Below are 25635 nucleotides of genomic sequence, written 5' to 3'. Positions count from 1 at the left end.
TTTGTTTTCACTCCTGTCTGTTTGTTTGCTGGATATTTACCTTTGTTTTCACTCCTGTCTGTTTGCTGGATATTTACCTTTGTTTTCATGCCTGTCTGTTTGCTGGTTATTTACCTTTGTTTTCACTCCTGTCTGTTTGCTGGATATTTACCTTTGTTTTCACGCCTGTCTGTTTGTTTGCTGGATATTTACCTTTGTTTTCACTCCTGTCTGTTTGTTTGCTGGATATTTACCTTTGTTTTCACGCCTGTCTGTTTGTTTGCTGGATATTTACCTTTGTTTTCACTCCTGTCTGTTTGTTTGCTGGATATTTACCTTTGTTTTCACGCCTGTCTGTTTGTTTGCTGGATATTTACCTTTGTTTTCACTCCTGTCTGTTTGTTGGATATTTACCTTTGTTTTCACTCCTGTCTGTTTGTTTGCTGGATATTTACCTTTGTTTTCACTCCTGTTTGTTTGCTGGATATTTACCTTTGTTTTCACTCCTGTTTGTTTGCTGGATATTTACCTTTGTTTTCACTCCTGTCTGTTTGCTGGATATTTACCTTTGTTTTCACTCCTGTCTGTTTGTTTGCTGGATATTTACCTTTGTTTTCACTCCTGTTTGTTTGCTGGATATTTACCTTTGTTTTCACTCCTGTCTGTTTGTTTGCTGGATATTTACCTTTGTTTTCACTCCTGTCTGTTTGTTTGCTGGATATTTACCTTTGTTTTCACGCCTGTCTGTTTGTTTGCTGGATATTTACCTTTGTTTTCACTCCTGTCTGTTTGCTGGATATTTACCTTTGTTTTCACTCCTGTCTGTTTGTTTGCTGGATATTTACCTTTGTTTTCACTCCTGTCTGTTTGCTGGATATTTACCTTTGTTTTCACTCCTGTCTGTTTGTTTGCTGGATATTTACCTTTGTTTTCACGCCTGTCTGTTTGTTTGCTGGATATTTACCTTTATTTTCACTCCTGTCTGTTTGTTGGATATTTACCTTTGTTTTCACTCCTGTTTGTTTGCTGGATATTTACCTTTGTTTTCACTCCTGTCTGTTTGCTGGATATTTACCTTTGTTTTCACTCCTGTCTGTTTGTTTGCTGGATATTTACCTTTGTTTTCACTCCTGTTTGTTTGCTGGATATTTACCTTTGTTTTCACTCCTGTCTGTTTGTTTGCTGGATATTTACCTTTGTTTTCACTCCTGTCTGTTTGTTTGCTGGATATTTACCTTTGTTTTCACGCCTGTCTGTTTGTTTGCTGGATATTTACCTTTGTTTTCACTCCTGTCTGTTTGCTGGATATTTACCTTTGTTTTCACTCCTGTCTGTTTGTTTGCTGGATATTTACCTTTGTTTTCACTCCTGTCTGTTTGCTGGATATTTACCTTTGTTTTCACTCCTGTCTGTTTGTTTGCTGGATATTTACCTTTGTTTTCACGCCTGTCTGTTTGTTTGCTGGATATTTACCTTTGTTTTCACTCCTGTCTGTTTGTTGGATATTTACCTTTGTTTTCACGCCTGTTTGTTTGCTGGATATTTACCTTTGTTTTCACTCCTGTCTGTTTGTTGGATATTTACCTTTGTTTTCACGCCTGTTTGTTTGCTGGATATTTACCTTTGTTTTCACTCCTGTCTGTTTGTTTGCTGGATATTTACCTTTGTTTTCACTCCTGTCTGTTTGTTTGCTGGATATTTACCTTTGTTTTCACTCCTGTTTGTTTGCTGGATATTTACCTTTGTTTTCACTCCTGTCTGTTTGTTGGATATTTACCTTTGTTTTCACTCCTGTCTGTTTGTTTGCTGGATATTTACCTTTGTTTTCACTCCTGTCTGTTTGTTTGCTGGATATTTACCTTTGTTTTCACTCCTGTCTGTTTGCTGGATATTTACCTTTGTTTTCACGCCTGTCTGTTTGTTTGCTGGATATTTACCTTTGTTTTCACTCCTGTTTGTTTGCTGGATATTTACCTTTGTTTTCACTCCTGTCTGTTTGTTTGCTGGATATTTACCTTTGTTTTCACTCCTGTCTGTTTGCTGGATATTTACCTTTGTTTTCACGCCTGTCTGTTTGTTTGCTGGATATTTACCTTTGTTTTCACGCCTGTCTGTTTGTTTGCTGGATATTTACCTTTGTTTTCACTCCTGTCTGTTTGTTGGATATTTACCTTTGTTTTCACTCCTGTCTGTTTGTTTGCTGGATATTTACCTTTGTTTTCACTCCTGTTTGTTTGCTGGATATTTACCTTTGTTTTCACTCCTGTTTGTTTGCTGGATATTTACCTTTGTTTTCACTCCTGTTTGTTTGCTGGATATTTACCTTTGTTTTCACTCCTGTTTGTTTGCTGGATATTTACCTTTGTTTTCACTCCTGTCTGTTTGCTGGATATTTGTCTTTGTTTTCACTCCTGTCTGTTTGCTGGATATTTGTCTTTGTTTTCACTCCTGTCTGTTTGCTGGATATTTACCTTTGTTTTCACTCCTGTCTGTTTGCTGGATATTTGTCTTTGTTTTCACTCCTGTCTGTTTGCTGGATATTTACCTTTGTTTTCACTCCTGTCTGTTTGCTGGATATTTACCTTTGTTTTCACTCCTGTTTGTTTGCTGGATATTTGTCTTTGTTTTCACTCCTGTTTGTTTGCTGGATATTTACCTTTGTTTTCACTCCTGTCTGTTTGCTGGATATTTGTCTTTGTTTTCACTCCTGTCTGTTTGCTGGATATTTACCTTTGTTTTCACTCCTGTCTGTTTGCTGGATATTTGTCTTTGTTTTCACTCCTGTCTGTTTGCTGGATATTTACCTTTGTTTTCACTCCTGTCTGTTTGCTGGATATTTACCTTTGTTTTCACTCCTGTTTGTTTGCTGGATATTTGTCTTTGTTTTCGCTCCTGTTTGTTTGCTGGATATTTACCTTTGTTTTCACTCCTGTCTGTTTGTTTGCTGGATATTTACCTTTGTTTTCACGCCTGTCTGTTTGTTTGCTGGATATTTACCTTTGTTTTCACGCCTGTCTGTTTGTTTGCTGGATATTTACCTTTGTTTTCACTCCTGTCTGTTTGTTGGATATTTACCTTTGTTTTCACTCCTGTCTGTTTGTTTGCTGGATATTTACCTTTGTTTTCACTCCTGTCTGTTTGTTTGCTGGATATTTACCTTTGTTTTCACGCCTGTCTGTTTGTTTGCTGGATATTTACCTTTGTTTTCACTCCTGTCTGTTTGTTGGATATTTACCTTTGTTTTCACTCCTGTCTGTTTGTTTGCTGGATATTTACCTTTGTTTTCACGCCTGTCTGTTTGTTTGCTGGATATTTACCTTTGTTTTCATGCCTGTCTGTTTGTTTGCTGGATATTTACCTTTGTTTTCACTCCTGTCTGTTTGTTTGCTGGATATTTACCTTTGTTTTCACTCCTGTCTGTTTGTTTGCTGGATACTTACCTTTGTTTTCACTCCTGTCTGTTTGTTTGCTGGATATTTACCTTTGTTTTCACTCCTGTCTGTTTGTTTGCTGGATACTTACCTTTGTTTTCACTCCTGTCTGTTTGTTTGCTGGATATTTACCTTTGTTTTCACGCCTGTCTGTTTGTTTGCTGGATATTTACCTTTGTTTTCACTCCTGTCTGTTTGTTTGCTGGATATTTACCTTTGTTTTCACTCCTGTCTGTTTGCTGGATATTTACCTTTGTTTTCATGCCTGTCTGTTTGCTGGATATTTACCTTTGTTTTCACTCCTGTCTGTTTGCTGGATATTTACCTTTGTTTTCACTCCTGTCTGTCTGTTTGCTGGATATTTACCTTTGTTTTCACTCCTGTCTGTTTGTTTGCTGGATATTTACCTTTGTTTTCACTCCTGTCTGTTTGTTTGCTGGATATTTACCTTTGTTTTCACTCCTGTCTGTTTGTTTGCTGGATATTTACCTTTGCTTTCACTCCTGTTTGTTTGCTGAATATTTATCTTTGTTTTCACTCCTGTCTGTTTGTTTGCTGGATATTTACCTTTGTTTTCACTCCTGTCTGTTTGTTTGCTGGATATTTACCTTTGTTTTCACTCCTGTTTGTTTGCTGAATATTTATCTTTGTTTTCACTCCTGTCTGTTTGTTTGCTGGATATTTACCTTTGTTTTCACTCCTGTCTGTTTGTTTGCTGGATATATATCTTTGTTTTCACTCCTGTCTGTTTGTTTGCTGGATACTTACCTTTGTTTTCACTCCTGTCTGTTTGTTTGCTGGATATTTACCTTTGTTTTCACGCCTGTCTGTTTGTTTGCTGGATATTTACCTTTGTTTTCACTCCTGTCTGTTTGTTTGCTGGATATTTACCTTTGTTTTCACTCCTGTCTGTTTGCTGGATATTTCCCTTGGTTTTCACTCCTGTCTGTTTGCTGGATATTTACCTTTGTTTTCACTCCTGTCTGTTTGTTTGCTGGATATTTACCTTTGTTTTCACTCCTGTCTGTTTGCTGGATATTTACCTTTGTTTTCACGCCTGTCTGTTTGTTTGCTGGATATTTACCTTTGTTTTCACGCCTGTCTGTTTGTTTGCTGGATATTTACCTTTGTTTTCACTCCTGTCTGTTTGTTGGATATTTACCTTTGTTTTCACTCCTGTCTGTTTGTTTGCTGGATATTTACCTTTGTTTTCACTCCTGTCTGTTTGCTGGATATTTACCTTTGTTTTCACGCCTGTCTGTTTGCTGGATATTTACCTTTGTTTTCACACCTGTCTGTTTGCTGGATATTTACCTTTGTTTTCACGCCTGTCTGTTTGCTGGATATTTACCTTTGTTTTCACGCCTGTCTGTTTGTTTGCTGGATATTTACCTTTGTTTTCACTCCTGTCTGTTTGTTTGCTGGATATTTACCTTTGTTTTCACGCCTGTCTGTTTGTTTGCTGATATTTACCTTTGTTTTCACTCCTGTCTGTTTGTTTGCTGGATATTTACCTTTGTTTTCACTCCTGTCTGTTTGTTTGCTGGATATTTACCTTTGTTTTCACTCCTGTCTGTTTGCTGGATATTTACCTTTGTTTTCACTCCTGTCTGTTTACTGGATATTTACCTTTGTTTTCACTCCTGTCTGTTTGCTGGATATTTACCTTTGTTTTCACTCCTGTCTGTTTGTTTGCTGGATATTTACCTTTGTTTTCACTCCTGTTTGTTTGCTGGATATTTACCTTTGTTTTCACTCCTGTTTGTTTGCTGGATATTTACCTTTGTTTTCACTCCTGTCTGTTTGTTTGCTGGATATTTACCTTTGTTTTCACTCCTGTCTGTTTGTTTGCTGGATATTTACCTTTGTTTTCACGCCTGTCTGTTTGTTTGCTGGATATTTACCTTTGTTTTCACTCCTGTCTGTTTGCTGGATATTTACCTTTGTTTTCACTCCTGTCTGTTTGCTGGATATTTACCTTTGTTTTCACTCCTGTCTGTTTGTTTGCTGGATATTTACCTTTGTTTTCACGCCTGTCTGTTTGTTTGCTGGATATTTACCTTTGTTTTCACTCCTGTCTGTTTGTTGGATATTTACCTTTGTTTTCACTCCTGTTTGTTTGCTGGATATTTACCTTTGTTTTCACTCCTGTCTGTTTGCTGGATATTTACCTTTGTTTTCACTCCTGTCTGTTTGTTGGATATTTACCTTTGTTTTCACGCCTGTTTGTTTGCTGGATATTTACCTTTGTTTTCACTCCTGTCTGTTTGTTTGCTGGATATTTACCTTTGTTTTCACTCCTGTCTGTTTGTTTGCTGGATATTTACCTTTGTTTTCACTCCTGTTTGTTTGCTGGATATTTACCTTTGTTTTCACTCCTGTCTGTTTGTTGGATATTTACCTTTGTTTTCACTCCTGTCTGTTTGTTTGCTGGATATTTACCTTTGTTTTCACTCCTGTCTGTTTGTTTGCTGGATATTTACCTTTGTTTTCACTCCTGTCTGTTTGCTGGATATTTACCTTTGTTTTCACGCCTGTCTGTTTGTTTGCTGGATATTTACCTTTGTTTTCACTCCTGTTTGTTTGCTGGATATTTACCTTTGTTTTCACTCCTGTCTGTTTGTTTGCTGGATATTTACCTTTGTTTTCACTCCTGTCTGTTTGCTGGATATTTACCTTTGTTTTCACGCCTGTCTGTTTGTTTGCTGGATATTTACCTTTGTTTTCACGCCTGTCTGTTTGTTTGCTGGATATTTACCTTTGTTTTCACTCCTGTCTGTTTGTTGGATATTTACCTTTGTTTTCACTCCTGTCTGTTTGTTTGCTGGATATTTACCTTTGTTTTCACTCCTGTTTGTTTGCTGGATATTTACCTTTGTTTTCACTCCTGTTTGTTTGCTGGATATTTACCTTTGTTTTCACTCCTGTTTGTTTGCTGGATATTTACCTTTGTTTTCACTCCTGTTTGTTTGCTGGATATTTACCTTTGTTTTCACTCCTGTCTGTTTGCTGGATATTTGTCTTTGTTTTCACTCCTGTCTGTTTGCTGGATATTTGTCTTTGTTTTCACTCCTGTCTGTTTGCTGGATATTTACCTTTGTTTTCACTCCTGTCTGTTTGCTGGATATTTGTCTTTGTTTTCACTCCTGTCTGTTTGCTGGATATTTACCTTTGTTTTCACTCCTGTCTGTTTGCTGGATATTTACCTTTGTTTTCACTCCTGTTTGTTTGCTGGATATTTGTCTTTGTTTTCACTCCTGTTTGTTTGCTGGATATTTACCTTTGTTTTCACTCCTGTCTGTTTGCTGGATATTTGTCTTTGTTTTCACTCCTGTCTGTTTGCTGGATATTTACCTTTGTTTTCACTCCTGTCTGTTTGCTGGATATTTGTCTTTGTTTTCACTCCTGTCTGTTTGCTGGATATTTACCTTTGTTTTCACTCCTGTCTGTTTGCTGGATATTTACCTTTGTTTTCACTCCTGTTTGTTTGCTGGATATTTGTCTTTGTTTTCGCTCCTGTTTGTTTGCTGGATATTTACCTTTGTTTTCACTCCTGTCTGTTTGTTTGCTGGATATTTACCTTTGTTTTCACGCCTGTCTGTTTGTTTGCTGGATATTTACCTTTGTTTTCACGCCTGTCTGTTTGTTTGCTGGATATTTACCTTTGTTTTCACTCCTGTCTGTTTGTTGGATATTTACCTTTGTTTTCACTCCTGTCTGTTTGTTTGCTGGATATTTACCTTTGTTTTCACTCCTGTCTGTCTGTTTGCTGGATATTTACCTTTGTTTTCACGCCTGTCTGTTTGCTGGATATTTACCTTTGTTTTCACGCCTGTCTGTTTGTTTGCTGGATATTTACCTTTGTTTTCACTCCTGTCTGTTTGTTTGCTGGATATTTACCTTTGTTTTCACGCCTGTCTGTTTGTTTGCTGATATTTACCTTTGTTTTCACTCCTGTCTGTTTGTTTGCTGGATATTTACCTTTGTTTTCACTCCTGTCTGTTTGTTTGCTGGATATTTACCTTTGTTTTCACTCCTGTCTGTTTGCTGGATATTTACCTTTGTTTTCACTCCTGTCTGTTTACTGGATATTTACCTTTGTTTTCACTCCTGTCTGTTTGCTGGATATTTACCTTTGTTTTCACTCCTGTCTGTTTGTTTGCTGGATATTTACCTTTGTTTTCACTCCTGTTTGTTTGCTGGATATTTACCTTTGTTTTCACTCCTGTTTGTTTGCTGGATATTTACCTTTGTTTTCACTCCTGTCTGTTTGTTTGCTGGATATTTACCTTTGTTTTCACTCCTGTCTGTTTGTTTGCTGGATATTTACCTTTGTTTTCACGCCTGTCTGTTTGTTTGCTGGATATTTACCTTTGTTTTCACTCCTGTCTGTTTGCTGGATATTTACCTTTGTTTTCACTCCTGTCTGTTTGTTTGCTGGATATTTACCTTTGTTTTCACTCCTGTCTGTTTGCTGGATATTTACCTTTGTTTTCACTCCTGTCTGTTTGTTTGCTGGATATTTACCTTTGTTTTCACGCCTGTCTGTTTGTTTGCTGGATATTTACCTTTGTTTTCACTCCTGTCTGTTTGTTGGATATTTACCTTTGTTTTCACTCCTGTTTGTTTGCTGGATATTTACCTTTGTTTTCACTCCTGTCTGTTTGCTGGATATTTACCTTTGTTTTCACTCCTGTCTGTTTGTTGGATATTTACCTTTGTTTTCACGCCTGTTTGTTTGCTGGATATTTACCTTTGTTTTCACTCCTGTCTGTTTGTTTGCTGGATATTTACCTTTGTTTTCACTCCTGTCTGTTTGTTTGCTGGATATTTACCTTTGTTTTCACTCCTGTTTGTTTGCTGGATATTTACCTTTGTTTTCACTCCTGTCTGTTTGTTGGATATTTACCTTTGTTTTCACTCCTGTCTGTTTGTTTGCTGGATATTTACCTTTGTTTTCACTCCTGTCTGTTTGTTTGCTGGATATTTACCTTTGTTTTCACTCCTGTCTGTTTGCTGGATATTTACCTTTGTTTTCACGCCTGTCTGTTTGTTTGCTGGATATTTACCTTTGTTTTCACTCCTGTTTGTTTGCTGGATATTTACCTTTGTTTTCACTCCTGTCTGTTTGTTTGCTGGATATTTACCTTTGTTTTCACTCCTGTCTGTTTGCTGGATATTTACCTTTGTTTTCACGCCTGTCTGTTTGTTTGCTGGATATTTACCTTTGTTTTCACGCCTGTCTGTTTGTTTGCTGGATATTTACCTTTGTTTTCACTCCTGTCTGTTTGTTTGCTGGATATTTACCTTTGTTTTCACTCCTGTCTGTTTGTTTGCTGGATATTTACCTTTGTTTTCACTCCTGTTTGTTTGCTGGATATTTACCTTTGTTTTCACTCCTGTCTGTTTGTTGGATATTTACCTTTGTTTTCACTCCTGTCTGTTTGTTTGCTGGATATTTACCTTTGTTTTCACTCCTGTCTGTTTGTTTGCTGGATATTTACCTTTGTTTTCACTCCTGTCTGTTTGCTGGATATTTACCTTTGTTTTCACGCCTGTCTGTTTGTTTGCTGGATATTTACCTTTGTTTTCACTCCTGTTTGTTTGCTGGATATTTACCTTTGTTTTCACTCCTGTCTGTTTGTTTGCTGGATATTTACCTTTGTTTTCACTCCTGTCTGTTTGCTGGATATTTACCTTTGTTTTCACGCCTGTCTGTTTGTTTGCTGGATATTTACCTTTGTTTTCACGCCTGTCTGTTTGTTTGCTGGATATTTACCTTTGTTTTCACTCCTGTCTGTTTGTTGGATATTTACCTTTGTTTTCACTCCTGTCTGTTTGTTTGCTGGATATTTACCTTTGTTTTCACTCCTGTTTGTTTGCTGGATATTTACCTTTGTTTTCACTCCTGTTTGTTTGCTGGATATTTACCTTTGTTTTCACTCCTGTTTGTTTGCTGGATATTTACCTTTGTTTTCACTCCTGTTTGTTTGCTGGATATTTACCTTTGTTTTCACTCCTGTCTGTTTGCTGGATATTTGTCTTTGTTTTCACTCCTGTCTGTTTGCTGGATATTTGTCTTTGTTTTCACTCCTGTCTGTTTGCTGGATATTTACCTTTGTTTTCACTCCTGTCTGTTTGCTGGATATTTGTCTTTGTTTTCACTCCTGTCTGTTTGCTGGATATTTACCTTTGTTTTCACTCCTGTCTGTTTGCTGGATATTTACCTTTGTTTTCACTCCTGTCTGTTTGCTGGATATTTACCTTTGTTTTCACTCCTGTTTGTTTGCTGGATATTTGTCTTTGTTTTCACTCCTGTTTGTTTGCTGGATATTTACCTTTGTTTTCACTCCTGTCTGTTTGCTGGATATTTGTCTTTGTTTTCACTCCTGTCTGTTTGCTGGATATTTACCTTTGTTTTCACTCCTGTCTGTTTGCTGGATATTTGTCTTTGTTTTCACTCCTGTCTGTTTGCTGGATATTTACCTTTGTTTTCACTCCTGTCTGTTTGCTGGATATTTACCTTTGTTTTCACTCCTGTTTGTTTGCTGGATATTTGTCTTTGTTTTCGCTCCTGTTTGTTTGCTGGATATTTACCTTTGTTTTCACTCCTGTCTGTTTGTTTGCTGGATATTTACCTTTGTTTTCACGCCTGTCTGTTTGTTTGCTGGATATTTACCTTTGTTTTCACGCCTGTCTGTTTGTTTGCTGGATATTTACCTTTGTTTTCACTCCTGTCTGTTTGTTGGATATTTACCTTTGTTTTCACTCCTGTCTGTTTGTTTGCTGGATATTTACCTTTGTTTTCACTCCTGTCTGTCTGTTTGCTGGATATTTACCTTTGTTTTCACGCCTGTCTGTTTGCTGGATATTTACCTTTGTTTTCACGCCTGTCTGTTTGTTTGCTGGATATTTACCTTTGTTTTCACTCCTGTCTGTTTGTTTGCTGGATATTTACCTTTGTTTTCACGCCTGTCTGTTTGTTTGCTGATATTTACCTTTGTTTTCACTCCTGTCTGTTTGTTTGCTGGATATTTACCTTTGTTTTCACTCCTGTCTGTTTGTTTGCTGGATATTTACCTTTGTTTTCACTCCTGTCTGTTTGCTGGATATTTACCTTTGTTTTCACTCCTGTCTGTTTACTGGATATTTACCTTTGTTTTCACTCCTGTCTGTTTGCTGGATATTTACCTTTGTTTTCACTCCTGTCTGTTTGTTTGCTGGATATTTACCTTTGTTTTCACTCCTGTTTGTTTGCTGGATATTTACCTTTGTTTTCACTCCTGTTTGTTTGCTGGATATTTACCTTTGTTTTCACTCCTGTCTGTTTGTTTGCTGGATATTTACCTTTGTTTTCACTCCTGTCTGTTTGTTTGCTGGATATTTACCTTTGTTTTCACGCCTGTCTGTTTGTTTGCTGGATATTTACCTTTGTTTTCACTCCTGTCTGTTTGCTGGATATTTACCTTTGTTTTCACTCCTGTCTGTTTGTTTGCTGGATATTTACCTTTGTTTTCACTCCTGTCTGTTTGCTGGATATTTACCTTTGTTTTCACTCCTGTCTGTTTGTTTGCTGGATATTTACCTTTGTTTTCACGCCTGTCTGTTTGTTTGCTGGATATTTACCTTTGTTTTCACTCCTGTCTGTTTGTTGGATATTTACCTTTGTTTTCACTCCTGTTTGTTTGCTGGATATTTACCTTTGTTTTCACTCCTGTCTGTTTGCTGGATATTTACCTTTGTTTTCACTCCTGTCTGTTTGTTGGATATTTACCTTTGTTTTCACGCCTGTTTGTTTGCTGGATATTTACCTTTGTTTTCACTCCTGTCTGTTTGTTTGCTGGATATTTACCTTTGTTTTCACTCCTGTCTGTTTGTTTGCTGGATATTTACCTTTGTTTTCACTCCTGTTTGTTTGCTGGATATTTACCTTTGTTTTCACTCCTGTCTGTTTGTTGGATATTTACCTTTGTTTTCACTCCTGTCTGTTTGTTTGCTGGATATTTACCTTTGTTTTCACTCCTGTCTGTTTGTTTGCTGGATATTTACCTTTGTTTTCACTCCTGTCTGTTTGCTGGATATTTACCTTTGTTTTCACGCCTGTCTGTTTGTTTGCTGGATATTTACCTTTGTTTTCACTCCTGTTTGTTTGCTGGATATTTACCTTTGTTTTCACTCCTGTCTGTTTGTTTGCTGGATATTTACCTTTGTTTTCACTCCTGTCTGTTTGCTGGATATTTACCTTTGTTTTCACGCCTGTCTGTTTGTTTGCTGGATATTTACCTTTGTTTTCACGCCTGTCTGTTTGTTTGCTGGATATTTACCTTTGTTTTCACTCCTGTCTGTTTGTTGGATATTTACCTTTGTTTTCACTCCTGTCTGTTTGTTTGCTGGATATTTACCTTTGTTTTCACTCCTGTTTGTTTGCTGGATATTTACCTTTGTTTTCACTCCTGTTTGTTTGCTGGATATTTACCTTTGTTTTCACTCCTGTTTGTTTGCTGGATATTTACCTTCGCAAAAGCGGAAGGTTATGTTTTGATCGCTGTGTATTTATTTGTATGTCTGTGTGTGTGTATGTTAATCGCATAACTCAAAAAGTATTCAACCGAATTGCATGAAATTTGGTGGGATGATTGGTTATTATACGGGACACATTTGATTAGATTTTGGGAAACAGATTTGCTCAAATTCTGACTATTTTTAACTCGATCGTATTTCACTCAAAGTTATGAGCGACTGAAGAAGAAGATGTCCATCCAGGACGTCATCACTATAACGCGATCTCCCGCGATCATTTCAACCTCAAAAAAAATTATAATTGCAGATTTGACAATAGATGAGGCATATTAACAAACGAATGAAACAGATTTGCTCAAATTCTGACTATTTTTAACTCGATCGTATTTCACTCAAAGTTATGCGCGACTGAAGAAGAAGATGTCCATCCAGTCCATCCAAATGTTATCAAGTACCACCACATGGATGTGATTACAATATCAAACTTTTGGCGGGATAGAATGGTTTAATTTGAAACAAATCTTCCCGCATGACAACGTAGGTGTGGCTTTGCTACACAGATCTTGTAGTCTTTTATTTTGGCAACAAAAGTAGCTGCGGCGAAGGTATGCGCTCTACCGAGTGCCCGTTCTAGTTACCTTTGTTTTCACTCCTGTTTGTTTGCTGGATATTTACCTTTGTTTTCACTCCTGTCTGTTTGCTGGATATTTGTCTTTGTTTTCACTCCTGTCTGTTTGCTGGATATTTGTCTTTGTTTTCACTCCTGTCTGTTTGCTGGATATTTACCTTTGTTTTCACTCCTGTCTGTTTGCTGGATATTTGTCTTTGTTTTCACTCCTGTCTGTTTGCTGGATATTTACCTTTGTTTTCACTCCTGTCTGTTTGCTGGATATTTACCTTTGTTTTCACTCCTGTTTGTTTGCTGGATATTTGTCTTTGTTTTCACTCCTGTTTGTTTGCTGGATATTTACCTTTGTTTTCACTCCTGTCTGTTTGCTGGATATTTGTCTTTGTTTTCACTCCTGTCTGTTTGCTGGATATTTACCTTTGTTTTCACTCCTGTCTGTTTGCTGGATATTTGTCTTTGTTTTCACTCCTGTCTGTTTGCTGGATATTTACCTTTGTTTTCACTCCTGTCTGTTTGCTGGATATTTACCTTTGTTTTCACTCCTGTTTGTTTGCTGGATATTTGTCTTTGTTTTCGCTCCTGTTTGTTTGCTGGATATTTACCTTTGTTTTCACTCCTGTCTGTTTGTTTGCTGGATATTTACCTTTGTTTTCACGCCTGTCTGTTTGTTTGCTGGATATTTACCTTTGTTTTCACGCCTGTCTGTTTGTTTGCTGGATATTTACCTTTGTTTTCACTCCTGTCTGTTTGTTGGATATTTACCTTTGTTTTCACTCCTGTCTGTTTGTTTGCTGGATATTTACCTTTGTTTTCACTCCTGTCTGTTTGTTTGCTGGATATTTACCTTTGTTTTCATGCCTGTCTGTTTGTTTGCTGGATATTTACCTTTGTTTTCACTCCTGTCTGTTTGTTGGATATTTACCTTTGTTTTCACTCCTGTCTGTTTGTTTGCTGGATATTTACCTTTGTTTTCACGCCTGTCTGTTTGTTTGCTGGATATTTACCTTTGTTTTCATGCCTGTCTGTTTGTTTGCTGGATATTTACCTTTGTTTTCACTCCTGTCTGTTTGTTTGCTGGATATTTACCTTTGTTTTCACTCCTGTCTGTTTGTTTGCTGGATACTTACCTTTGTTTTCACTCCTGTCTGTTTGTTTGCTGGATATTTACCTTTGTTTTCACTCCTGTCTGTTTGTTTGCTGGATACTTACCTTTGTTTTCACTCCTGTCTGTTTGTTTGCTGGATATTTACCTTTGTTTTCACGCCTGTCTGTTTGTTTGCTGGATATTTACCTTTGTTTTCACTCCTGTCTGTTTGTTTGCTGGATATTTACCTTTGTTTTCACTCCTGTCTGTTTGCTGGATATTTACCTTTGTTTTCATGCCTGTCTGTTTGCTGGATATTTACCTTTGTTTTCACTCCTGTCTGTTTGCTGGATATTTACCTTTGTTTTCACTCCTGTCTGTCTGTTTGCTGGATATTTACCTTTGTTTTCACTCCTGTCTGTTTGTTTGCTGGATATTTACCTTTGTTTTCACTCCTGTCTGTTTGTTTGCTGGATATTTACCTTTGTTTTCACTCCTGTCTGTTTGTTTGCTGGATATTTACCTTTGCTTTCACTCCTGTTTGTTTGCTGAATATTTATCTTTGTTTTCACTCCTGTCTGTTTGTTTGCTGGATATTTACCTTTGTTTTCACTCCTGTCTGTTTGTTTGCTGGATATTTACCTTTGTTTTCACTCCTGTTTGTTTGCTGAATATTTATCTTTGTTTTCACTCCTGTCTGTTTGTTTGCTGGATATTTACCTTTGTTTTCACTCCTGTCTGTTTGTTTGCTGGATATATAATATCTTTGTTTTCACTCCTGTCTGTTTGTTTGCTGGATACTTACCTTTGTTTTCACTCCTGTCTGTTTGTTTGCTGGATATTTACCTTTGTTTTCACGCCTGTCTGTTTGTTTGCTGGATATTTACCTTTGTTTTCACTCCTGTCTGTTTGTTTGCTGGATATTTACCTTTGTTTTCACTCCTGTCTGTTTGCTGGATATTTCCCTTGGTTTTCACTCCTGTCTGTTTGCTGGATATTTACCTTTGTTTTCACTCCTGTCTGTTTGTTTGCTGGATATTTACCTTTGTTTTCACTCCTGTCTGTTTGCTGGATATTTACCTTTGTTTTCACGCCTGTCTGTTTGTTTGCTGGATATTTACCTTTGTTTTCACGCCTGTCTGTTTGTTTGCTGGATATTTACCTTTGTTTTCACTCCTGTCTGTTTGTTGGATATTTACCTTTGTTTTCACTCCTGTCTGTTTGTTTGCTGGATATTTACCTTTGTTTTCACTCCTGTCTGTTTGCTGGATATTTACCTTTGTTTTCACGCCTGTCTGTTTGCTGGATATTTACCTTTGTTTTCACACCTGTCTGTTTGCTGGATATTTACCTTTGTTTTCACGCCTGTCTGTTTGCTGGATATTTACCTTTGTTTTCACGCCTGTCTGTTTGTTTGCTGGATATTTACCTTTGTTTTCACTCCTGTCTGTTTGTTTGCTGGATATTTACCTTTGTTTTCACGCCTGTCTGTTTGTTTGCTGGATATTTACCTTTGTTTTCACTCCTGTCTGTTTGTTTGCTGGATATTTACCTTTGTTTTCACTCCTGTCTGTTTGTTTGCTGGATATTTACCTTTGTTTTCACTCCTGTCTGTTTGCTGGATATTTACCTTTGTTTTCACTCCTGTCTGTTTACTGGATATTTACCTTTGTTTTCACTCCTGTCTGTTTGCTGGATATTTACCTTTGTTTTCACTCCTGTCTGTTTGTTTGCTGGATATTTACCTTTGTTTTCACTCCTGTTTGTTTGCTGGATATTTACCTTTGTTTTCACTCCTGTCTGTTTGTTTGCTGGATATTTACCTTTGTTTTCACTCCTGTCTGTTTGCTGGATATTTACCTTTGTTTTCACGCCTGTCTGTTTGTTTGCTGGATATTTACCTTTGTTTTCACGCCTGTCTGTTTGTTTGCTGGATATTTACCTTTGTTTTCATTCCTGTCTGTTTGTTGGATATTTACCTTTGTTTACACTCCTGTCTGTTTGTTTGCTGGATATTTACCTTTGTTTTCACTCCTGTTTGTTTGCTGGATATTTACCTTTGTTTTCACTCCTGTTTGTTTGCTGGATATTTACCTTTGTTTTCACTCCTGTCTGTTTGCTGGATATTTACTTTTGTTTTCACTCCTGTCTGTTTGTTTGCTGGATATTTACCTTTGTTTTCACTCCTGTTTGTTTGCTGGATATTTACCTTTGTTTTCACTCCTGTCTGTTTGTTTGCTGGATATTTACCTTTGTTTTCACTCCTGTCTGTTTGCTGGATATTTACCTTTGTTTTCACGCCTGTCTGTTTGTTTGCTGGATATTTACCTTTGTTTTCACTCCTGTTTGTTTGCTGGATATTTACCTTTGTTTTCACTCCTGTCTGTTTGTTTGCTGGATATTTACCTTTGTTTTCACTCCTGTCTGTTTGCTGGATATTTACCTTTGTTTTCACGCCTGTCTGTTTGTTTGCTGGATATTTACCTTTGTTTTCACGCCTGTCTGTTTGTTTGCTGGATATTTACCTTTGTTTTCACTCCTGTCTGTTTGTTGGATATTTACCTTTGTTTTCACGCCTGTTTGTTTGCTGGATATTTACCTTTGTTTTCACTCCTGTCTGTTTGTTTGCTGGATATTTACCTTTGTTTTCACTCCTGCCTGTTTGTTTGCTGGATATTTACCTTTGTTTTCACTCCTGTTTGTTTGCTGGATATTTACCTTTGTTTTCACTCCTGTCTGTTTGTTGGATATTTACCTTTGTTTTCACTCCTGTCTGTTTGTTTGCTGGATATTTACCTTTGTTTTCACTCCTGTCTGTTTGTTTGCTGGATATTTACCTTTGTTTTCACTCCTGTCTGTTTGCTGGATATTTACCTTTGTTTTCACGCCTGTCTGTTTGTTTGCTGGATATTTACCTTTGTTTTCACTCCTGTTTGTTTGCTGGATATTTACCTTTGTTTTCACTCCTGTCTGTTTGTTTGCTGGATATTTACCTTTGTTTTCACTCCTGTCTGTTTGCTGGATATTTACCTTTGTTTTCATGCCTGTCTGTTTGTTTGCTGGATATTTACCTTTGTTTTCACGCCTGTCTGTTTGTTTGCTGGATATTTACCTTTGTTTTCACTCCTGTCTGTTTGTTGGATATTTACCTTTGTTTTCACTCCTGTCTGTTTGTTTGCTGGATATTTACCTTTGTTTTCACTCCTGTTTGTTTGCTGGATATTTACCTTTGTTTTCACTGCTGTTTGTTTGCTGGATATTTACCTTTGTTTTCACTCCTGTTTGTTTGCTGGATATTTACCTTTGTTTTCACTCCTGTTTGTTTGCTGGATATTTACCTTTGTTTTCACTCCTGTCTGTTTGCTGGATATTTGTCTTTGTTTTCACTCCTGTCTGTTTGCTGGATATTTACCTTTGTTTTCACTCCTGTCTGTTTGCTGGATATTTGTCTTTGTTTTCACTCCTGTCTGTTTGCTCGATATTTGTCTTTGTTTTCACTCCTGTCTGTTTGCTGGATATTTACCTTTGTTTTCACTCCTGTCTGTTTGCTGGATATTTGTCTTTGTTTTCACTCCTGTCTGTTTGCTGGATATTTACCTTTGTTTTCACTCCTGTCTGTTTGCTGGATATTTACCTTTGTTTTCACTCCTGTTTGTTTGCTGGATATTTGTCTTTGTTTTCACTCCTGTTTGTTTGCTGGATATTTACCTTTGTTTTCACTCCTGTCTGTTTGCTGGATATTTGTCTTTGTTTTCACTCCTGTCTGTTTGCTGGATATTTACCTTTGTTTTCACTCCTGTCTGTTTGCTGGATATTTGTCTTTGTTTTCACTCCTGTCTGTTTGCTGGATATTTGTCTTTGTTTTCACTCCTGTCTGTTTGCTGGATATTTACCTTTGTTTTCACTCCTGTTTGTTTGCTGGATATTTGTCTTTGTTTTCACTCCTGTTTGTTTGCTGGATATTTACCTTTGTTTTCACTCCTGTCTGTTTGTTTGCTGGATATTTACCTTTGTTTTCACTCCTGTCTGTTTGCTGGATATTTACCTTTGTTTTCACGCCTGTCTGTTTGTTTGCTGGATATTTACCTTTGTTTTCACGCCTGTCTGTTTGTTGGATATTTACCTTTGTTTTCACTCCTGTCTGTTTGTTTGCTGGATATTTACCTTTGTTTTCACTCCTGTCTGTTTGTTTGCTGGATATTTACCTTTGTTTTCACGCCTGTCTGTTTGTTGGATATTTACCTTTGTTTTCACTCCTGTCTGTTTGTTTGCTGGATATTTACCTTTGTTTTCACTCCTGTCTGTTTGTTTGCTGGATATTTACCTTTGTTTTCACTCCTGTCTGTTTGCTGGATATTTACCTTTGTTTTCACTCCTGTTTGTTTGCTGGATATTTGTCTTTGTTTTCACTCCTGTTTGTTTGCTGGATATTTACCTTTGTTTTCACTCCTGTCTGTTTGTTTGCTGGATATTTACCTTTGTTTTCACTCCTGTCTGTTTGCTGGATATTTACCTTTGTTTTCACGCCTGTCTGTTTGTTTGCTGGATATTTACCTTTGTTTTCACTCCTGTCTGTTTGTTGGATATTTACCTTTGTTTTCACTCCTGTCTGTTTGTTTGCTGGATATTTACCTTTGTTTTCACTCCTGTCTGTTTGTTTGCTGGATATTTACCTTTGTTTTCACGCCTGTCTGTTTGTTTGCTGGATATTTACCTTTGTTTTCACTCCTGTCTGTTTGTTGGATATTTACCTTTGTTTTCACTCCTGTCTGTTTGTTTGCTGGATATCTACCTTTGTTTTCACGCTTGTCTGTTTGTTTGCTGGATATTTACCTTTGTTTTCACGCCTGTCTGTTTGTTTGCTGGATATTTACCTTTGTTTTCACTCCTGTCTGTTTGTTTGCTGGATATTTACCTTTGTTTTCACGCCTGTCTGTTTGTTTGCTGGATATTTACCTTTGTTTTCATGCCTGTCTGTTTGTTTGCTGGATAGTTACCTTTGTTTTCACTCCTGTCTGTTTGTTTGCTGGATATTTACCTTTGTTTTCACACCTGTCTGTTTGTTTGCTGGATATTTACCTTTGTTTTCATGCCTGTCTGTTTGTTTGCTGGATATTTACCTTTGTTTTCACTCCTGTCTGTTTGTTTGCTGGATATTTACCTTTGTTTTCACGCCTGTCTGTTTGTTTGCTGGATATTTACCTTTGTTTTCACTCCTGTCTGTTTGTTTGCTGGATATTTACCTTTGTTTTCACTCCTGTCTGTTTGCTGGATATTTATCTTTGTTTTCACTCCTGTTTGTTTGCTGGATATTTAATAATAATAATAATAATTCATTTATTTTGTATAGCGCTTTTCCAGAAGCCCAAAGGCGCTTTGACAGAGTGGAAAACATAATGCATAACAATACATGAAAACAACAATTGCAAAAAGACAAGAATCAAGAAAACAAACAGCAGCGATATACGGCATATATATAAGACAAGAATCAAAAAGACAAGACAAGAATCAATAGGGAAATATTTAAAGCAAAAGGAGGGAGAAGGAGAAGAGATAGTCAGGGGTTAAATGCTGTGGGTTGAATGTTGAATGCAGCGTTGAACTGGTGGGTCTTTAGTGATGTTTTGAATGTGGTGAGTGAGGAGGAGTCTCTGATGGTGTGAGGTAGTGAGTTCCAGAGGGTGGGAGCAGCGATGGAGAAGGCCCTGTCCCCCCAGGATCTGAATTTGGTCCGGATGGAGGAGGTCAGGAGGTTGGTACCAGCAGAGCGGAGGTTGCGGGTGGGAGTGTGTCTGGAGAGGAGGTCAGCCAGGTAGGATGGGGCCAGGTTATGGAGGGCTTTGTATGTCAAGAGGAGGATTTTGTACTGGATTCTCTGGGGGATGGGGAGCCAGTGAAGCTTGTAAAGGACGGGGGTGATGTGGTCACGGGTCCGGGAATGAGTGAGTAGACGGGCAGCGGAGTTCTGAATGTATTGGAGTTTATTGGTGATTTTTGAGGGTGAACCATAGAGGAGGCTATTGCAGTAGTCCAGACGGGAGGTGATGAAGGCGTGGATGAGGGTTTCTGCAGCCGTGGAGGAGAGGGATGAGCGGAGACGGGCAATGTTTTTCAGGTGAAAGAAGGCTGACTTTGTGATCTGTTTAGTGTATTTGTCGAAGGAAAGGGTTTGGTCAAAGATGACGCCAAGATTCCGGATGTGAGGGGAGGTGGATACTGGGATACCGTCGATGTTGAGGGCAAAGTTATGGGTGGATTTTGTGAGCGTTTTTGGGCCAATGATGATTATTTCAGATTTATCACAGTTAAGCTTGAGGAAGTTGATTTGAAGCCAGGATTTTATTTCAGTGATGCAGTTTGTCAGGATAGAGTGGGTGTCGGTGGAGACGGACTTGGTGGAGATGAAAAGCTGGATGTCATCGGCGAAGCAGTGGAATTGGAGACCATGACGGCGGATTAAGTGACCGAGCGGGGACAGGTAAAGGATGAAGAGGAGGGGGCCAAGAACTGAACCTTGGGGGACACCTTGGGGGAGGGGAGCAGTGGGGGATTTGCAGTTATTGATGGAGATGAACTGGCATCTGTCAGAGAGGTATGATTTAATCCAAGAGAGGGCAGTGCCGGTGACGTTAAAGGTGGATTCAAGTCGGGTGAGGAGGATAGTGTGATCGATGGTGTCAAAGGCAGCGCTGAGGTCGAGGAGGACGAGAATGTTGAGGTTGCCAGCGTCAGAGGAGAGGAGAAGGTCGTTGGTGATTTTGAGGAGAGCAGTTTCAGTACTGTGGTTGGAGCGGAATCCGGATTGGAATGTTTCATACAAGTTATTGGCAGAGAGATGATGTTTGAGTTGAGTGGCTACAGCGCGTTCCAAAACTTTTGACAGAAAGGGTAGGTTGGAGATGGGTCTGAAGTTGTTTAGGGTGTCAGGGTTTAGACCAGGTTTTTTTAGAATGGGGGTAACAGCAGCAATTTTGAGGGAAGGTGGGACGATGCCTGTAGACAGGGAGGAGTTTATTGTTGCAATGATAAGTGGAGAGAGAGCAGGGAGGGAGGCTTTGACAAAGCTGGAGGGGATGGGGTCAAGAGTGCAGGTGGCAGTTTTCATTCCTATGAGGAGTTCAGAGAGGTCAGTAGGAGAGATTGGGGAGAACCGAGACAGGGGATGGCAGGACAAGGGGGGGCAGGTGGTTGGAGGGGGAGCGGGTGCGGCGGTGGTCAAGCTGTTGTAGATGTTGTCAATTTTGCGTTGGAAGAAAGAGAGGAAGGAGATGCAGTTGTCTACTGTGAATGACTGGGTGGTGGTGTTCAGGGGGCGGAGGAGTTTGTTTATTGTCGAGAAGAGTGCTTTTGGGTTTCCGGAGCCAGAGTGGATAATTTGAGAGTAGTAGGCAGAGCGGGCGCGGGAGAGGGCATCTTTGTAGTGTTGTATGTGGTCCTTGTAGGCTTGGGAGTGAACTGTGAGACCCGTTTTATTGCGGAGTCTTTCAAGTTGGCGAGCACGAGTTTTCATCAGGTGGAGTTCAGGGGTAAACCAGGGAGCAGAATGGGTGAAAGAAACTGTTTTGGTTTTTACAGGCGCAAGCTGGTCAAGGCAGGAGGAGAGAGTGTGGTTGTAGTAGTCAGTGAGGTCGGAAGGGGTGTGGAGGTCAATGAAGGGAGAAGTGGACATTTTTTCAGAGAGGGTGGATGAGAATGAGGTAGGTGAAAGAGCGTTTAGCTTACGGAAGTTGATTGTGCGATAATGCCTTGGTGTTGGGGCGGGGATGTTGATGGTCAGAGTGATGGCTAAGTGGTCAGAGAGGGTGAGGTCGGAGCCATAGAGATGGTGCAAATTTAATCCAGTGGAGCAGACAAGGTCCAAAATGTGACCACGGATATGGGTAGGAAAGTCGACATGTTGAGTGAGGTTAAAGCAGGTGAGTAAATCAGTGAAGTCAGTGGTTATTGTGGAGTCAGTGGAGTCCATGTGGATATTGAAATCACCAAGGAGGAGGATTGAGGGGGAGAGGGAACATAGCTGGGTCAGAAAGTAGGAGAAGTCAGACAGGAATGATGGGTGTGGTTTGGGAGGGCGGTAGACGACAGCCATGACTGACTGCGTGTGACCAGAGAGTTTTAAAGCCAGGTGGTCAAATGATGGAGCAGATGAGATGGAGATGAGGTTGGTCTTGATGTCTTGACGGTGGATAACGGCAATTCCACCACCTCGGCCCTCCGAGCGTGGTTTATTGACGTAGGAATATCCATTGGGTGTGGTGAGGTTGAGTGTGTAGTAGTCCAGAGGTTGTTGCCAGGTTTCGGTGAGACAGAGAAAGTCCAGTTTGTTATCCAGGATGTATTCGTTCAGGATGAGGCATTTATTGTTGAGGGACCGGGTGTTGAACAGGGTGAGCTTGATGTTGTTTTGAACAGCAGGGATGAATTCAGGATGAATATGATATGATGAATTCATATTTACCTTTGTTTTCACTCCTGTCTGTTTGCTGGATATTTACCTTTGTTTTCACTCCTGTCTGTTTGTTTGCTGGATATTTACCTTTGTTTTCACTCCTGTCTGTTTGCTGGATATTTACCTTTGTTTTCACTCCTGTCTGTTTGTTTGCTGGATATTTACCTTTGTTTTCACTCCTGTCTGTTTGTTTTCTGGATATTTACCTTTGTTTTCACTCCTGTCTGTTTGCTGGATATTTACCTTTGTTTTCACTCCTGTCTGTTTGTTTGCTGGATATTTACCTTTGTTTTCACTCCTGTTTGTTTGCTGGATATTTACCTTTGTTTTCACTCCTGTCTGTTTGCTGGATATTTGTCTTTGTTTTCACATCCGTCTGTTTGTTTGCTGGATACCTCAAAACGTTGCGGACGGATTTGGATGAAATTTGGTGGATGAGTCGGTTCGGTGACGAGAACAAACCGATTTGGTTTTGGTTCATATTGGATCCAAATACGGCCTACCAGTGGGATACAAAAGGTAAACTGGTCAGCCTGGTGGAGGTAGGTATGCACTCTACCAAGTGACGTGCTTGTTTTGTTAATGGATTCGATTCATTTTCAGAAAGAATCATTTCTTATTGTGTCTTGAATGGTTGCAGACAATGTTACGGACACCAAGTTTGTCTCTCCAGCAGGGGGAAGCAGAGGTGGGTGCGCAGACCCAGCAATGGCGTCGCATGTGCCCACGGATTGGAAACCTAGCAAGTATTAGTGCACACACCTTGTATAATTACAATGGTATTGTACAGATCACCACCAACACCACAAAGCGGCAAAACCCAAGTAATATATATATATACATCCATACTTTTTATCCCCTTCTCTGTGACCACGAGTAGTTATTGAAGACCTAAATGAAATTATGCGAGCATGGAGACACTTTATGTTTCAACAAGGAGTTGATTCTCTGGGTCCCCACCTTTTGGGTGGTAGGAGGAATAGATCTGTCTAATACGAATGCTAAATCTTCAACGGTTTTTCAAATATCGCGAATCACAAGCCAAGTCACCGAGATGGTTGCCCTGGCAACATAATTCAGCCAATCACAGCCTGATCTAATCAGGTTGAGATAATTGCATATGGAATAAATATCTACAATATGAAAGGTAAATGTTCAACGGTTTTTGAAATATCGCGAACACAAAAGCACATGGACAGATGATCGGTCGGTCTGACGGAGGCCATTTTGATGTCCCCCGTCTGCGACCTTGTCGGAAGGGCGGGGGGCGATTATTAGGGTCAAATACTTGTGGCATATTCACAGAAGCATGATTAGAGGTGTTGAAAGAGAGGATTAGAGGTGAACAAAGAAAAAGTATATGGGAATGAGGAGACAAGAGAAAGGAATTTGTGTTGAAGAGTAAGGATATGGTTGGGAACTTTCGTGACAAATAAGGAGCATAAACAGAGGGCAAAGGGGTCAATGTTTATCCATTTTTTTTCCATGTTATAAATCGTCCCTTGATGATGTGCAGGAAATTGCATTTTATACGGAACATTCTGGTGCCATTCCCAAGCTGGTCTGTATTCATTGCCTTGCCTATAATTAACTGAACGTGATTATTCCGGCTGGAGCAACACTGAACTCCACACTGGCAAAAATAACCGAGAAACAAACGTCATTCATTATACTGCTCACGATCAGTGGGGGACAAGGTGGGCATACCTCACCCACGATCGGTGGGCATACCTCGCCCACGATCGGTGAAGCACAGGGTGGGGGCATACCTCGCCCATGATCGGTAGGAATAGGGGGCAACCTCACCCATGATCTGTGGGGCACAGGGTGGTGGCATACCTTACCCACAATCGGTGGGCATAGGGGGGCATACATCACCCATGATCGGTGGGGCACAGGGTGGGGGCATACCTCGCCCACGATCAGTGGGGGACAAGGTGGGCATACCTCACCCACGATCGGTGAAGCACAGGGTGGGGGCATACCTCGCCCATGATCGGTAGGAATAGGGGGCATACCTCACCCATGATCTGTGGGGCACAGGGTGGTGGCATACCTTACCCACAATCGGTGGGCATAGGGGGGCATACATCACCCATGATCGGTGGGGCACAGGGTGGGGGCATACCTCGCCCACGATCAGTGGGGGACAAGGTGGGCATACCTCACCCACGATCGGTGGGCATAAGGGGGAATACCTCGCCCACGATCGGTGGGGCAAAAGGGGGGGGGCATACCTCGCCCACGATCGGTGGGGCACAGGGGGGAGGGGGAATACCTCGCCCATGATCGGTGGAGGACAGGGGGGAATACCTCGCCCCCCAGACGGCAGGGAATATAATATCTCACCCACGATCGTTGGGGCATGGGGCGGGGAGGTTGTGGGGGGAGGGGGGCATACTTTGCTATAACGATTATGAAACTTACAAGTTGCAATTGAAACTTGTTTTCCTTGCTATTGATTTAATATATTTTATGCAAGTTTGAATGAGCGGTTATTAGCGAGTGGAGTAGTAATAGATTGTTTGATTTTGGAAACATTGTTCATCTGAATGACGTATGGCCCAAACATAATTAATTAATTATATTTGGCCCCAGCGGCTCTGCATCATGTGTAGCTTCATATCAGGTGGAGACCGGCACTTAACACCACATGATAACACCGACACGAGAGGGGTTGTCTAGTTACATCATCATCATCATCAACATCATCATATGAAGATAGCCATTTTGTGTCTGTCTGTCTTTGGTTGATACATTTGGTCATTAGTTATCCAATCTCAACCAAACATGCCATTGTAGCTCATAAGACAAAGGTTGTCGCTATTTTGTCCCCACCCCTCTCCCCGCCCGAGGGGTTGCAAAAAGGGGGGGAGGGGAGGGATGCGGGGGCGATGCCAATTTATCTATGTAAATGTTGGTGTGTAACGCCACTCCCAGTAAGAGAGCGTATTATGACAGGCCTTACGTCTCCAGTTAGTAGCAGTGCCGGATTTACCTCCCCTGCCACCTGAGGCTAATTTTCAAAACCAACCTGCCCACACCCACACTCTACCCATAGCCACGCAAAGCCAACCTACCCATACCCACTCTCTACCCATAGCCCCGGAAAACCAACCTACCCATACCCACACTCTACCTGACTCACTACGAACTGGATCAGATTGAGTCTTTTGGGATATGATTTTGCGGTTGAAAGAAAGTTCTCTCGGCACTATGATTGGTACGAGAACGCATTTCAAAATGCAAAGGTCGTCCGTGTCTGCTTTGTACTCAAACTAAACTCGCAACGTGAACACTACATGTTGTTGATAAGAATGTTATTGATTGGTAATGTTAAACACAAGAAACAACACTACTGATATATGTGTCGCACAATGATCCGTATGTGAGGAAATGACAGCCATCTTGGAATGTGGCGGCCATCTTGGATTTTCAAGTGGCTAAAGGAAAGCTGCAGAAACCTGGGAGGGGGGACAAAGCATGGGAAGGGCAGAGGGTGCAAGACCAGAAAGGAGGAGATAGAAGCCAGAGAGACCACCGA

General features: G+C 39.8%; 1 protein-coding gene across 1 annotated transcript in view; it reads right to left on the bottom strand.

Annotated features, from left to right (window-relative positions):
• The window catches only part of LOC144890862 (uncharacterized), an 812162-nt gene that overhangs the window by 677359 nt on the left and 109168 nt on the right, over positions 1 to 25635 (bottom strand). The gene's annotated exons all lie outside the window — the stretch shown is intronic.

This window comes from Myxine glutinosa, chromosome 2 (genome assembly GCF_964187855.1).
Source record: "Myxine glutinosa chromosome 2, kmMyxGlut1.1, whole genome shotgun sequence".
NCBI classification, from domain to species: domain Eukaryota; kingdom Metazoa; phylum Chordata; class Myxini; order Myxiniformes; family Myxinidae; genus Myxine; species Myxine glutinosa.
The sequence above is the reverse complement of the archived record's forward strand: the minus strand, read 5'-3'. Positions and strand labels throughout refer to the sequence as shown.